We start from the raw sequence: 17,571 nt of genomic DNA on the forward strand, positions 1-17,571 counted from the left end.
GCCATGGCTTCCGCGTAACTGTTAGGTTCATCCAGACCTATCAGTGTCTCATAACTGATAAGTGTATCACCTTCCGCAGTAATATGGAATCCATAGTAATGCTCAGGTGCATTCCTAACCCTTGTGGAACGCCTCAGAGGTACAGACTTGTCAATTTGCTCAACAGGAGTTTCCTCCTCAAGTTGAGTGCTAGGGTTTGAAGTTCCTTCACCACTTGAATCTTGAATTTCTTCAAGGTCAACTTGCCTCCCACTGTCTCCTTGGCTTATGAACTCTCTCTCTCTCTCGAAAGAAAGCCCTCCTAGCTACAAAGACCACATTCTCACTAGGTCTGTAGAAGAGGTAACCAAAGGATTTATGTGGGTAGCCGATGAAAATACACCTCTCACTTCGAGGTTCGAGCTTATCATGAGTCTCGCGTCTCACGAAAGCCTCGCAACCCCAAATCTTAATGTGGTCTAGTTTGGGTACTTTACCAGTCCACATCTCATGAGGAGTTTTGGCAACTTTCTTTGTGGGAACTAGATTAAGGATATGGGCGGCAGTCTCTAAGGCATACCCCCAAAATGAGATTGGTAGCGAAGCTCGACTCATCATGGAACGAACCATATCCAACAAGGTTCGATTACGCCTCTCAGCTACACCATTCAACTGCGGTGTCCTGGGAGGTGTCAATTGTGAGACAATCCCACATTCCCTAAGATAGTCGAGGAACTCTGAACTAAGATACTCACCACCTCGATCGGATCGAAGCATCGTAATGTTCCTGCCCAATTGATTCTCGACTTCCTGTTTAAACTCTTTAAACCTCTCAAAAGTCTCTGACTTATGCTTGATTAAGTAGACATATCCATATCTACTGCAATCATCAGTAAAAGTCAAATAATAACGATTAGCATCCCTTGTGGCATGTTTGAAGGGCCCACACACATCCGTGTGTATAAGATCCAACAAACTTTCACCCCTCTCACAAGAACCTGTGAAGGGTGACTTTGTCATTTTTCCAAGTAAGCATGATTCGCAACTATCATCTGACTTTAGGTCAAATGACTCCAATACTCCATCCTTTTGGAGTTGGCCTATGCGTTTCTTGCTTATATGTCCAAGACGACAATGCCATAATGATGCTTTATCCAAGTTATTATCATTAACAGAATCAATACACAATACATTATTTCCTAAGTTATCAACCACAGATACAGTTTCATACACACCATCACAAGGTAATGCTTTAAAATAAAGAACATTATTAAAGAAAGCATTAATCGAACCAACTTCATTATCAAATGAAAAGGTGAAACCTTGTTTATACAATGCATGAAAGGAAATAATATTTCTTTCCATTTCTGGCGAATAACAACATTTATTCAAATCTAAACTAAACCCACTACTTAGCAATAAAGTATAAACTCCAATCTTGGTGACAGGTAAAGCTTTCCTATTCCCCATGATTAAGTTTATTCTTCCATGCTCCACATTCTCACTTCTTCTTAGTCCCTGCAAATCAGAACAGATATGAATACCACAACCGGTATCAAGGACCCAAGAGTTAGAATGGGGTGAGTTATTAGATAAGATAGTGTAAATACCTGCATGGTTGGGTTTAACTTTCCCATCCTTCACATCTTGCTGGTATTTTGGGCAGTTCCGCTTCCAGTGTGACTTTTCATGGCAATAGAAGCATTCAGCCTCTTTTGGGTCAGAAGGAGGAGTGACGAAACCTTTCTTGGTTCCACTTGAAGAAGAGCCATCAAGGGTCCCAGCCTTGGTACCCTTCGAAGAGCTCTTCCTCTTCTTCCCTCTACCTTTCCCGATTGCCAAAACCGGGGCGGAGTTTGGAGTAGGAGTGTTAACAACCGACTTACCCTTAAGACCTGTTTCTGCGGTCTTGAGGAGTCCCTGAAGTTTGCTGAGTGTGACCTCTTCCTTATTCATGTGATATGTCATGCGGAATTGATCATAGCACGATGGTAAGGAGTGCAAAATGATATCTATTGCAAGCTCCTCAGGGAAGTTCACATTAAGCTTCAGCAACCGATCCACATACCTTTGCATTTTCTGCATGTGGCTCGTGACGGATTCCCCGTCCTTCATCATGGTTGTTATGATAGAGCATATGATTTCATACCTCTCTTGTCGTGCACTTTGATGGTATCTTTCCATCAGATCTTGGTGCATTTCAAAAGGGTAGAAGTCCTCATAGGACTTTTGGAGTTCCGCTGTCATGGTGGCCAACATGATGCATGCCACTTTTGTAGCATCCCTTTCATGTGCCCGGAAGTCAGCGATCTCCTGGGGAGTTGCATTGGTCTCATCAATCTCCTTAAGCTCCTTGTCAAGGACATATTCTTTGTCCTCGTAGCGGGTAATCATCCTGATGTTTCTGATCCATTCATTGAAGTTGGATCCATCAAAAGTGACTTTCCCACACAAGTTCATAAGGGTAAAGGAGCCATTAGGATTAGAGCCAGAAGCAGCATTGTTTGAAGACATCTGAAAGAAGAGAACAAGATTAGTTTAGATATTAAGAGAGTCCTTAATAAAACACCCAAATGTAATATTAAGGCTAGAATCCAATCACAATATATTATAACTTAGAAGAGGTATGCCGTAATCCAAGCTATAACATATTTGAAAGGTAGGTGAATGACGATTCACCAATTTCCACCATGAAAAACGAAATATAAATATTAGGTTTTTAATTGGTTCTTAGAAATTCCTAGATTCTTTTGAGATTCAATGAACTTTTCAAAGGCATGTTTCAATCTCGAGTGTGCCCTCCAAGTTTTGTGACTAGGATACCGAGGATCACAAAACGAGGTGTGAAGTAACCATGCAAATCACTTGGTACCCTCAAGGTTTATCACTCAATCGATGTGCCGGTAAACCACACACGCTCCACCGATGCTATGGTAAACCTTAAGTCACCCTTTACCTACCTTGTTAAGTCCAAGTTAGTGTGCCGGTTAACCACACACGCTCCACCAACGACTTAAACAAAGTGTAAAGTGTAATTTCATGGATTAGCACCTTATTCACATTTTCCTAAAGTAACTAAGATTGGGAATTTAATAAAAGCATTTAGTTACTTTATAATATTCATCATACTTTTAATGAGAATTTATAAGTCCTTGTCTTACCCGTTCGGCTAACGACCCTCCACCGATCAAGGAAGCGGTGGGTGAGAGTGGACACCCATTAAGTTGCCATTTTATAGGCAACAACCTTATACCCCCCTTATAGACCGGCTTCGTGAATGAGGCGTACTAGCGGTAAGACAACTTGACGTTATACATATATATATTAGTAACTTATAATATTATAAAGTATAAGGGTTGAATTTTAAGTTTTAAAATTCTAAGGGTTGGAACTAAAGTTTTAATCAAGACTTTACATGTTCCAAAACTTGAGGGCAAGTTTTGTAAACTTCCAAAACTTTTCATTTCTTATAATTTATGAATTAATTAAGTAATAAAAATGAAGACTCTTTAGTTTTATAACTCTTGTGTTCTTTTAATGGCTTTAATAAAAGTGAGACTTTTGGTTTTCCATAACTTGAGGACAAGTTATGGACTCCATTAAAACACATTATGATCATGAATTAAACTACCATGAAGGTTACAAACAATTCATATGATCATCTAATCTTCATAAGTTCAAGAACATGAATATGAACACTTTCAAGAATCAAAAAATTTCACTTAAAAAAACTTGTAATTTTAATAATTGCCATTGTAAATGGATTAGCATAAACATTACACCATCTAAAACAAGCTTTAAAACATCAAAACAGTTTAGGGTAATGTTTCTAGTCCATTTCCAGCAACAAATGTGCAAACTTTCATACGAGCAGAAAACAGAAAAACGATTTTTTTTCAAGCTGTTTGCACACAAAAAAAACAACAAACAAACCTAGGCTCTGATACCACTGATGGGTTTTTGAGCATTCTAACACTTCCTAAGTGTACATGCAACCCTAATAACCTTGGATCTATGTTTGTCTAATAATCATGGAAAGTTGAATTCCAAGGTTATATTCCTATCTAGCATACATGGGGAACATTTTTAACTTGAATGAAAGATAGAATAACTTACCTTGTTGTTGATTATGATCCTTGAAACCTTGTGAGCCTAGCACCCCAAGTGTGATGCCTCAAATGCTTCACACAACACCAAATGCAAAGGAGTAAACTTTGAGAGAATCTTACACTTGCAAAATCGGCTCTAGCCCTCTTGTTTCTTAGTGTCACCTATTTTGGTGGAGAATGAGTTTCTTATATAGTGTTGACACATCTAGGGTTACACCATGTAAACCCTAATGTGTCATGACTCTTCATGTCCATGACCCATGGGTTTTTAACTCCCATGGAGCATCCATGGAGCATCCTATGGGTGGAACCCAACTTGATAATCCATGGAGCCTCTTAGCCCACTATATAAGATATGGAAGATTTACATAATCTACCCATATATTTAATTAGTTATCTTTTGATCACTTAATTAATTCTAAATTAATTCTTGATCAAACTAATTAAATAATATTATTAATATATTAGAACTTATAATATATTAATAAACCATAAGTGTTATTTCTCTCATTTTAGTTTATCCAATTGCATGGTGCCATGCAACCCAAATGGACCATGCCGGGTCGGGTCAAGTACATACCAGAAATAGTTATGGACTTAGACACCTTATCCAACAATTCAATCCCCTGGGTTTGAGTAAAGCCCTTCGCAACCAGTCGTGCCTTGAAAGTGTGTACCTTTCCATCCATGTCGGTCTTCTTCTTGAAGATCCATTTGCACCCAACTGTCTTTCGACCTGGTACATGATCAACCAAATTACAAACTTGGTTATCATACATGGACCTGATCGTGCTATCCATTTTCTCTTTCCACTTAGCAGCCTCAGGGCTTGCCATCACTTCCTTGTAGTTAGCTGGTTCATCCAAATTTACTAGTGTACGATAACTTACAAACGTGTCACCATCTGTAGTTATATGAAAACCATAGAACTAAGGTGGCATGCTAACTCTACTAGAATGTCGAAGAGGTAATCATTTGTCAATTGGATCAACAGGAGTCTCATCCTCTAGTTGAGAGCTAGTATCTTTTAAGGTTCCTTCATTGGGTGACTCCTGAATTTCTTCAAGGTCAATTGTACATCCACTATCCTCTTTTAATATGAGCTCTTTTTCACAAAAGACTCCTTTCGAGCTACAAAGAACACGTTTTCACTAGGTCTGTAGAACAAGTATCCAAAAAACTTCTTTGGGTAAGCAATGAAAATACACCTCTCACTTCTTGGTCCTAGATTGTCATGAGTCTCTCGTCTAACCAAAGCTTCACAACCCCAAACCTTGATGTGGGCTAACAAGGGAACTTTCCATGTCCACATCTCGTGAGGTGTTTTGGCAACCTTCTTAGTAGGGACAAGATTAAGGATATGGGTGGCTTTCTCTAAGGCATACCCCCAGAAAGAAATAGGAAGTGAAGCTCGACTCATCATGGAATGAACCATGTCTAAAAAGGCCCGATTACGCCTCTCAGCTACACCATTAAGTTGTGGTGTCCTAAGAGGAGTCAATTGTGAAAATTTTCCACATTCCTTCAGATGGTCGTGGAACTCGATACTAAGATACTCTCCTCCTCTGTCAAATCGGAGCATCATTATCTTCTTGCCCAACTGATTCTTGACCTCGTGCTTAAACTCTTTGAACTTTTCAAAAATTTCTGATTTATGCTTGATTAAGTAGATATACCCAAATCTTCTATAATCATCTGTAAATTTCACGTTGAATCGATTGGCATCCCTTGTGGTAGATTTGAAGGGTCCATACACATTTGTATGTATGAGATCCATCAAACCTTCACCTCTTTCACAAGACCTGGTGAAAGGTGATTTTGTCATCTTACCAAAAGACAAGACTCACATTCATCATATGACCTTAAGTCAAATGATTCCAACACTCCATACTTTTGGAGTTGGGCAATGCGTTTCTTATTAATGTGTCCAAGACGACAATGTCACAAGCATGCTTTGTCTACACCATTAGACGAATCAATATGAAATGCAATATTGCCTAAGATATCAAAACAAATCATAGTTTTATACACACCATTACAAGGCATAACTTTAAACATAAAATACCATTTTTATAAAATAAAATCTATCCATTCACATCATCAAATAAATTTTGAAAACCTTGTTTGAACAATGAATGAAAAGAAATAATGTTTCTTGTCATTTCTGACGAATAACAACAATTAATCAAATCTAATCTAACATCACCACCGAGCACAAGACCATAAGTTCCAATTTTGGTAACAGGTGAAGATCGCCTATACCCCATGATCAAATTCATTCTTCCATGCTCCACTTCCTCTCTTTCTCTAAGCCCCTGCAAATCAGAAGAAATGTGGAAACCACATCATGCGTCAAGGACCCAAGAATAAAAGGACCCAAGAATAAGTAAGTTGTGATTTATTGACTTGAATATTGATTATACCTGCCGATGATGGCTTGACCATGCCATTGTAACTTCCCAAAATTACCGAGTAAAAATTTTCGTTTAAATAAGTCAAACCATTCATTCATTATCCCAAAACATGATTAGAGTAAAAGTATTCTCAAAACATTAGAGTAAGATAAAAAAAATCATCGTAGAATTAAATTTTCAGGGGATGCAGTGCGATCAAGCCGGATCTTCCTTTTAAAACCAGATGTACCTAAAACCATAAACATGAAACCGTAAGCACGAAGCTTAGTGAGTTCCCCAAAATACCACATACATAACATACATAACAACACGAAGATAAACTGGGTATATTTCACCCCTTTCGGTATCTTTCAACCGGTATTGAGTCTATTTCATCCCTTTTGGTATCTTTCAACCGATACTAGGTCTATTTAACCTACTTCAATATCTTTCAACCGGTACCGGGTCTATTTCACCCCTTTCAGTATCTTTCAACCGATACTGGGTCTATTTCACCTCCTTTGGTATCTTTCGACCGTTACTGGGTCTATTTCACCCCTTTCGGTATCTTTTCGACCGGTACTGGATCTATTTCACCCCCTTCGGTATCTTTTCGACCGGTACTGGGTCTATTTCACCCCCTTTGGTATCTTTTCGACCGGTACTGGGTCTATTTCACCCCCTTCGGTATCTTTCCACCGGTACTGGGTCTATTTCATCCCCTTCGGTATCTTTCCACCGGTAATGTGTCTATTTCACCCCCTTCAGTATCTTTCAACTGGTACTGGGTCTATTTCACCCCCTCAGTATCTTTCAACCGATACTGGGTCTATTTCACCCCCTTCAATATCTTTCAACCGGTACTACATCTATTTCACCCCCTTCGGCATCTTTCAACCGGTATTGGGTCTATTTCACCCTTTTCGGTATCTTTCAACCGGTACTAGGTCTATTTGTATAATAATATCGACAAGAGTCACAAAGACAACAAGCACATACTTGCATATCAACAAGTGTCACAAAGACAACTATCGTCCTACAAACATAATCCTGTGGACCGGCATTAGTGCCTTCGACCCTCGAGTAAAGTGAAGAGACTCACCTCTCAGATGATAATCAACTGTTGCTGCTCTCACTGTCAACAATACAAGTGCTAATCCACACATAGATAGTCATAAAAGGTAAACCCTTAGTCTGCCTTCCAAATCTAAGGGTTCGCCAAAAGCCAACTCGAGTCAATGTCAAAGTTAAATCAGTTGACCTCCAAGTCATGACCAGCCTTGGCCATGCCATGGTCCACGGGTTTGAACCCAATCCATACCCAAGTCAAAGAAGTCAACAAGACATCGGCGAATCCCACACGTCGTGCCTTCCTTGGCTATGCCGTGGGCATAAGATGACAAAACAGTCGACTGGTCCCTACTTGCCACGCCGTGACGGCCTAGTGCCACGTCGTGGGGAACAATCTGATTAGCTTAATTGAGTTAAGCTGCTTTAAACTCAAAACCAAATGCTCAAAAATCCAGATCTAATCCTTCTCAACGCCTTAATGGATAAAATTTCCATCTTTATCCATTAAGATACTTTAATAAGACAAGATCTCTAATAAAATGCGTAATAAAGGTAAAATCATGACATGGGCTTAACCATTAAGCACTTTTCCTCAAAGTCCTTAGTCCAACCAACTCTAGAGGAGTTTCTAATACCAAATCTAACATAAAGTTAGGGGCTTTATAGACATGTATGTCCATTGCATGTTTATATTCCATTCTAGAACAATATGAGCAAAAAGGTGATTAGAACTCATGCAAGGCTAAGAATCCCAACCAAAGTCTAGATCTATAAGATATATTGCTCATGGGACTCAGGAAAGTCATAAAGTTGCAACCTTTATCACATCAAACCTACCAAACATCACTTATGGACCAAAATAAGCTAATAAAGCTAGATCTACAAACAAAGAATCATCAAGATGGAAACTTGAGGGCTTACAAATGGTCCAGAGAGTGATTACAAGGATGGGGAGGAGTTGTTGTTTGATCTTTGGGCTAGTACCTTCTTCTTCTTCTTTCAAAATGCAACCAAATACCACATAAAAGCTCAATACCACACAAGGGAGGCTAGGATTAGGGTTTTTGGTCTTGAGAGGGTGATGGAGGCTGAATGATCACAAAACCCTAGCCACAATGTCCTTTATATATGGCCCAAAGCCTAGGGACTAGGATTTCTCGAAAGTCGGCTGCCACGTCAAGACACCCATTGCCACACCATGGCGGGTCATTTAAATCCGCGGTTAAGAAAAATAATGGCATGCCGTGGGGAAGCCCCACAACACCGTGGCTACCCAAGAATAAAATTATGAAAATTAAATGAATTGATGCATACCTGAAATGAGTGTTACAACTCTCCCCCATTTAAACTGGATTTCGTCCTCAAAATCCGTCTTTGGTTAGAATCTTTGAAAACAGCGCTAACATATTCTATAAGCTCCCTCTAACCACTTCGAAATCAAGGCATCTATAAAGAAAAATCGAGAGACCACTCAGAAACCCATTGCTGCCAACAACAACCCAATAACTTGAAAGTACTCAACTGCAAAAACATATTTCTCTCCCTAACTGTAAGACCCAACTTCCAATGAAAATCACTCAAACCGGAAAACTTCTTAAAAACTGGAACTACAATTAACTCCATCAATACACTCCCAAAACTGGGAACCCATCAGTCTAAACTACAAAAGCCATACTTTAAGACTAACGATCATCCATTCGTTGCACCTAACCCTAGTCTCTGACTAGGAACACCACCCAAACATGTAGAAAGAATACTTCAAAACATACCAATCATGAATTTCGACTAATCCCAAATCCGGAAGTTGTGCCCAAAAAATGTAAATACACACTTGACTTCCTGACAACCCACTGCTCCCACGAGCATAATGATGGTCCATCCGAGAATTTCATGGTGCATTCAAAATACCTTATCAGCTCAGGTATACCTCCACTTGAAAAATTACTCGAGACATCTACAACGAACTTCATGACTCAAGATTTTAGAACCAATACCCAATGTTGGTAACCAAGCCCCTAATAAACCGCCCTCAAGAAAACGGGGTCCACAATTGCAATCATCAAGCGACTTCCGATGCACAACTAATACATCCACTAAAACAAACTTCTACTATCCTTAAGATCCAAACCAGCTGGTCATTGAGCCTCCCCACTCCCTGAAATGAACTAACACCCAACCATGCTAATAAGACTAATGATCCGAGACCTAAGAGTCTCAATCAAATGACTACCATGTCCCATCCAAAAGAGTCATATAACCAATGATTCACGATACATCGTGACACCCTCTAACCGCTAAAATTATAATCTCATGTGTAACGTCCTAAAAATAAGACCCAGAAATTTCTTTTTTAATTTAAATAAGACGATACTTCAAAACATTGTCATACAACCCAAATCGACCAAAGTATGTCACTACAACATATCATATCAGAGCAAAACTCAAAATGCGGAAAAAGGTGTTGTGTGCTCTGCAATCATCCCGGGCTCTTCACTTTCGATCATGAAGTACCTGAAACGTAAACGGAAAACCGTAAGCACAAAGCTTAGTGAGTTCCCAAAATACCACATACCATATAAAAATAGACACATACTGGGCCCCCGCCCGACATCGAGACCCATTCGGCCTCGGGCCCCGCCCGACATCGAGCCCCGCTCGGGTTACATATCTGTCATTCATTAGGCCTTTCCCGACATCGGCCCCCGCCCGATACACATATAAACATATAATCATGCTAACACATACGATAATCGCAAAGCCAATATCATACAAAGCAGTCATCGGGCCTCGCCCGACATCGATCCCCGATCGGTATACATATTAGAACATAACATATGCAAGAGTCATGCAGACTTCTAGCATCCTAACATAGCAATCATGGGTCGGCATTGGTGCCTTATCCCCGCTAAACCCAGTGAGGAAACTCACCTCTGAATCGGAATCAATCGCTGATGAGGCCCCGACTCCGAATCTCAGCTCTAACCGACACCTAACCATCAAAAGACCAATTTTCAACATAATCCAAAATACTCCCTTGGGTCAAACTGGTTCAAATGGTCAAAAAGTACAACATAGTCAACTCAGCTGACCTCCACGTCGTGGTAGCCTTTTACCACGTCGTGGCGTCGAATACGGCAAAATAGTCGTGGCCAGCCCCGCCACCATGTCGTGGTAATATGGTTTTTAGCATCTTAACACATACAACCACTTTCTTCGATCCAAAAAGGGTCTCCAACTCAGATCTGGTCCATAATAGGGTCTAGATGGATAAAGTTTCCAACTTTATCCATTAGAACCCTCCAAAGTGCATAAATCTCAACTTTAAGGTCCAAAAAATCACATAACTTAAGCAATATTCGCTCAATCCTTAAGATTACTTGCTCAAAGGCTCCATAAGGGTTTCTAACACCAAACACATCATAAAAATCGGTGCTTTCCAAACATTGATGTCCAATGCATGTCTTGAACTCTTATTAGGTCAAATTAGGTTAAAAAGGGCCAAGAATCCATGCATGGCCTCAAAACTCAAATCTAAATAAGATCCAAAGATCCAAATGCTCCAAATGGCTTGGGAATTCATAAAGTTACAAGCTTTATGAGATTCAAATTTCCAAAAAAAAAGGCATAGAGAAAAGTGGACAAAATCCATAGATCTATCAACTAGCTCATCAAGGTGAAGATTTTATACCTTCTTGAGATGCTTGATGAACATAAACTTTTGGACCTAAGTTGCTTTGGGCTCCCAATATGATCTTCCACTACCTTCTTCCTTCACAAGCACACAACGCACACACTTAGAGGCCAAAAACTCACACAAGGGATCTAGGGTTCGCAATGGACGATTTTGAGAGATGGAGGCTGATAAGAGGGATGCTATGAGAGGTTAAGAAGTTTAAATAGGGGCTCAGCCCATAAAATTTAGGCTTTTTCTCCAAAAGCCGCCTCCACGTCGTTGTGAAAACCACTACGTCGTGGTGTGTCATTAAACCCCCGTGACCCAAAAGCTTATCACCACGTCATGGTGAGGCTTCACCACGTCGTGGCCTTCAAAAGAAAATATCATACACAATGAAATAGTTTCATACCTGGAATCGAGCGTTACATCATGATATTACACCGAACTTGCCATCATTCTAACTCTGTCTTGAAAACTCACGAACAACACCACATGAGCTTAAAGGTATTCAACCATCAACCCACCGACTTGCAGTGTCCCAAAAATATCCCTCTCGACACAACATGAGCCATACCTTCTATAACACACAATTCCTTTCACATCACAGGCTACTTACAGATGCAAAATCAAACGAAATCATGGTTGAACAAAACCAACAATTGAGATAGGCAGTTGTACTCTTGCTCTAATTTAAAGGCTACTAACAAAGTAAGAACCATACCAATAAATTTGGACCAAGTGTTCTCATGCTATCATAATCCATCCACATACACCTCCATCATGACCATATTTGATGAACTATCACAATATACACCCTCAAGGGAACCCATAACCAGCCCTAGATCTACTGCATTCATTCTTCCTTACAACCTTGAACAGAGGGTGTGGTACCAGAAGATCTAACCGAAATGACGAACCTCAAGCGCTAACAAAAACCTCCTCATGAATGGCCGAAACAAAGATCCCACACCTTTATTGAAACTGAACATCTCCTACCAATACGCAACTTAGCTCATTAAACTTCCAAAATTATTCAGTAATGTTGTCAAAACCCTGGTCGGGTCAATCCAGATACCAACCCTGCCGACGTGACATGTCAAAATCAGATTCTGCGTCGATCCAAACCCACACCCAAGAACTAAACAGTGCTGCCCCAACATCCAAACTTCCAATAACCAAGGACTTCTGCCAAACTCGAGCCTACTATGAACAATAATTCCACAACCAACAATTGAGGGTGCCCATACCCAGAAACAAAATATACAACATACAGATTTGACTGTAGGTTGAACTTCAACTGATACAACTCGAAACTTTTGAAGAACCTCTGTTATTGATGATGTATGAAATGACCAGCGATCAAGAATGCTTTGAAAACAAATCTAATGATCCAATACACTACTGAACCAACAACCATGCATAACTAAACACACCAAACTCTGAAGCTGATTTACCGATCAATAATTTCCCAACCTAGACTATAGATAACAATCCATACAACGAGGTGACGAATCTCTCGACAACCGATACTCAACCTAAGCAACCCAAGCGCCTCTTGATCTATCCTTTGCATTCCCGAAAGGAACTACTGTCCTTGATGAGCTCCTTTTCCAATAACTTCCTACCGTGAGGACAAATCATGCATTCTTGAGCATGTACATTTGATGGTAACTTGCTCTACATCCCCAATCTTGACCAAATCTTGAAAGAAAGTCTCGCAGACCGTAAATCCCTATGACCCATTATTCTGAAACCATATACTCTAATATATTGATGATCCTCTAAGCATAATACCCAGTGCTCCCTAACTTAGGGTTCAAACTACCACCAACTGACATTGCAACAAACCAATACTCAAACTAGCTCAACCAGATGCATACCATCCATGACTGTTGGAATGTATAACACAACACAAGATGATCTTTTAGATGAAGACCAAGCAAAATCAAAGATATTATGAATCTCAAATTGAGACCTCAGAAACCTCCCAATCATAACCGCATCTAACATCTAGAATCCTTTGCATATGCACAAGAAATAATTATGACAGTATATTCATAGGTCTGATTCTTTATCTAGAAACAAATGGTCTACCACACACCCGCCTATTAATCCCTAATAAACAATTCATCACGAGCATTACTTATAAATACAAGAAGCATCATTATCTTAGTCAGGATACATCAGAGACAACAAAGTTGTCATTCCCAATTCACCTCCCTTAATCACCTAAAACAATCAACTAGCAACTGACCTGTCTATATTCAAAGAAAGTAGACCATTGATCTCAACCATACCACAAGAATCCATTGTGCATTGTCACACTGCCATACTTGCCGCCCCAAAACCACAACCAAATAGCCCCCTGGATGGGTCTACATCCCAACTCTGAAAATCTCATGCCTGCTCTCTTTTTCCTCCGAACACGTAAAACTGGAAGAACATAACCCCCGACATAGATAGTGGCATCCCAATCCATCTGTCAATCACTCAGCCTTTGGCTGCAATCCTCGATCCGATCATCACAATCGCTTCCTTCTTGAGTCCCGTGACTCAAATGGCACTACCTCGAGCAAGGCCCTCGAGACCTCGAATCAACTAATCCACCTAGGTATGCACCATTCAATCCCAAACTACCCATCCTCAGCCTGAACAGCCATAACCGCTAAACTGAAAAAGACGAAAACACATTGCAATGAATGATGGTGCCGAACTATATAATTTCCCCTTAATCAGCTCCTTAGAATCCCTGAAAGTTTTCCACGATTTGAGTACGGATCCTATGCTTTCAGTAGTATAAGCCTAATACTACCTTCCACACCTATCCGTACTTTCCTCAAGAACCGTTTCGGATCCTCTAGGTAACTACTCATGTCCACAACCGTACGATGCAATCACATATACCCGCTCTCAAACTAATATACACCGCTAGACAACACACCAATTCCTCTAAGGCACTTCCTAGGCTCTCATAGGATTCCCACCTCACCCGACCATCAACTGTTGAAGAACCTCTACTAATATCAGCTAACCACTTCATGAATACAATTACATGCAACAAAACTTAAATAATCTTTTGAATAAAAGACCATACAATGGTTAGACTCAGACGAGAGCTGCGTAATAGAGCCAAATCAATCATTCTATGATTATGTAACCCTTGTAGCATGTAACTTAACATATTCATTTAATAGTTAGCCAACATCAATATGGGTCCCATAAAGCACATAACAAGCAACATTTGGGCAGTAACATTCTATAGGCCACTAAACATAAAAGAGCATCCTCCAACTAACTTGATTCTGTGATGATAGGAACTTCTACCAACATTGCTAATCTTCCTAGATTCTCCTTTTAGAATCTCTCTTCTGAAAATGCTCACATAATCACATTCTAACATTCTTGCTAGGCCTTCCTAGGGTTCCCTTCACTCCACTCTCCGCCATCAGCCGCATAAGAGACTCCCTATAGTACCTCCTAACTACTTCACAAATACAATTACATGCCACATACACTAGAAAAAAATTCTTCGACTGCAAGGTCTCACACTACAACGGTCGGAATCAGACAAGAGTTATGGAACAGAGTTACACATAACCTTCTAAAATTATCTAATCCCCGCAACATGTAACCTAACATATTCGCTTAATAGTTAGCCGATATTATTGTAGGTCCCTAAAAGAACAGAGCAAGAAGCATCCGAGCATCGAGTAATCTAAACCAATGCCTCTCTTAATCAGGCCATTCTATCAACCAATCTGAAATCCATACTAGCATGCAGTTCCAAAAGCTCAATCAATAGGCATATAAAGGTATCTCTCCTAGCATTCTATCATGCAAATCCAGAGTATATACTTAGCCCTATTCTAGCATGGATTCTCACATACTCATACCAAAACAATAATCATATCACATGTATGGGTAATTTGGGAAAACTTACTTGAGCTTGTCTGATTGTAGGCATCGCACCCCTTTTCTTAGAAAACCTTTTAGAAAATCGTTTTATTTTAAAAGATTTTTAGAAATCCTCAGTTTAAGTTTAGACACACTTGAGAGTATGCCCGAATCCCTCAAACCAAGACTCTGATACCAACTTATAACATCCCAGAATTACCGAGTAAAGATTTTCGTTTAAACAAGTCAAACCATTCATTTATTATCCCAAAAACGATTAGAGTAAAAGTATTCTCAAAACATCAAAGTAAGATCATAAACAATCATTGCAGAATAAAATTTTCAGGGGATGCAGTGCAATCAAGCTGGCTCTTCCTTTTGAAACCAGATGGTCCTGAAACCATAAACATGAAATCGTAAGCACGAAGCTTAGTGAGTTCCCCATAATACCACATACCAAACATACATAACAACTCGAAGCTAAACTGGGTCTATTTCACCCCCTTCGGTATCTTTCAACCGACACTAGGTCTATTTCACCCCATTCGGTATCTTTCAATTGGTACTGGGTCTATTTCACCCCCTTCGGTATCTTTCAACCGGTACTAGGTCTATCTCACCCCTTCGATATCTTTTGACCGGTACTGGGTCTATTTTACCCCCTTTGGTATCCTTCAACTGGTATTGGGTATATTTCACCCCTTAGGTATCTTTTAACCGGTACTGGGTCTATTTCACCTCCTTTAGTATTTTTCAACCGGTACTGGGTCTATTTTACCCCTACAACTATGTATACAATCATATCAACAAGAGTCATAAAGACAACAAGCACATACATGCATATCAGCAAGTGTCACAAAGACAATTATCATCCTACAAAAATAATCTAGATGGCCGACATTGGTGTGTTCGACCCTCGAGTATAGTGAAGAGACTCACCTCTCAGACGATACTCTACTACTGATGCTCTCACTGCCAACAATACAAGTGCTAATCCACAGCTAGATAGTCATACAAGGTAAACCCTTAGTCTAACTTCCAAAGCTAAGGGTTGGCCAAAAGTCAACTCAAGTCAAACTCAAACTCAAATTCGGTTGACCTCCGCGTCATGGCCAACCTTGGCCACGCCGTGGCGCACGTGTCTAAACTCGATCGATACCCAAGTTAAAGAAGTCAACAAGCCATCAAAAAATCCTCCATGCCATGGCCTTCCTTGGCCACACCGTGGGCACAAGATGACAAAACAGTCGACTGGTCCTTACTCGTCACGTTGTGGACACCTAGTGCCACGCCATGGGGAACAATCTGATTAGCTTAATTGAGTTAAGCTGCTTTTAACTCAAAACCAAAGGCTCAAAAACCTAGATGTACTCCTTCTCAATGCCTTAATGGATAAATTTTGAAACTTTATCCTTTAAGACACTTTAATAAGACAAGATCTCTAATCAAAGGTCTAATAAAGGCAAAATCATGACATGGGGTTAACCATTAAGCACTTTTCCTGAAATTCCTTAGTCCAACCAACTCCATATGAGTTTCTAATACCAGATCTAACATAAAGTTGGGTGCTTTATAGACATGCATTTCCATTGCATGTCTAGATTTCATTCTAGGTCAAAATGAGCAAAAAGGTGACCAAAACTCATGTAAGGCTCAGAATCCCAACCAAAGTCTAGATCAACAAGATATATTGCTCATGGGACTCAGGAGAGTAATAAAGTTGCAACCTTTATCACATAAAACCTACCGAACATCACTTATGGACCAAAATAAGCTAATAAAGCTAGATCTACAACCAAAGAATCATCAAGATGGAAACTTAAGTGCTTACCAATGGTACAAAGAGTGATTCCAAGGATGGGGAGGAATTGTTGCTTGATATTTGGGCTAGCACCTTCTCCTTATTTTTTCAAAATGCAACCAAACACCACAAAAAATCTCAATATCACACAAGGGAGGCTAGGGTTAGGGTTTCTGGTCTTGAGAGGGCGATGGAGGCTGAAAGATAATGAAACCCTAGCCACAATGTCCTTTATATAGGGGCCAAAGCCCAGGGATTAGGGTTTCTCCAAAATCGGCTGCCACGCCGTGGCGGGTCATTTAAATATGCGGTCAAGAAAAATAACGTTAGGCCGTGGTCTCCCAAGAATAAAATTTTGAAAATTAAATGAATTGATGCATACCTGAAATGGGTGTTACAACCAGCCTTGACGTCTTGTAATTAGTTGGGGCAACTTTTTTTTTCCAATGGCCATTTTTGTTGCAGTAGTAGCAAGTAGCGTATTTGAGATCCTATACTGTTGGAATATCATTGTTGGGCTTTGCCTTTGACCCACTGCTAGACCCTCCAACATGGGCCTTGACCTTCCAGTTGGATTGATGATTATTCTTTCTCTTTTTTCCTCTGTTCTATCCAATGGCAAGGACAGGAGCACTTGTCGCAGAAGGG

The sequence above is a fragment of the Lactuca virosa genome, chromosome 8 (genome assembly GCF_052849685.1).
Source record: "Lactuca virosa cultivar CGN04683 chromosome 8, Lactuca_virosa_CGN04683_v6, whole genome shotgun sequence".
NCBI lineage: Eukaryota > Viridiplantae > Streptophyta > Magnoliopsida > Asterales > Asteraceae > Lactuca > Lactuca virosa.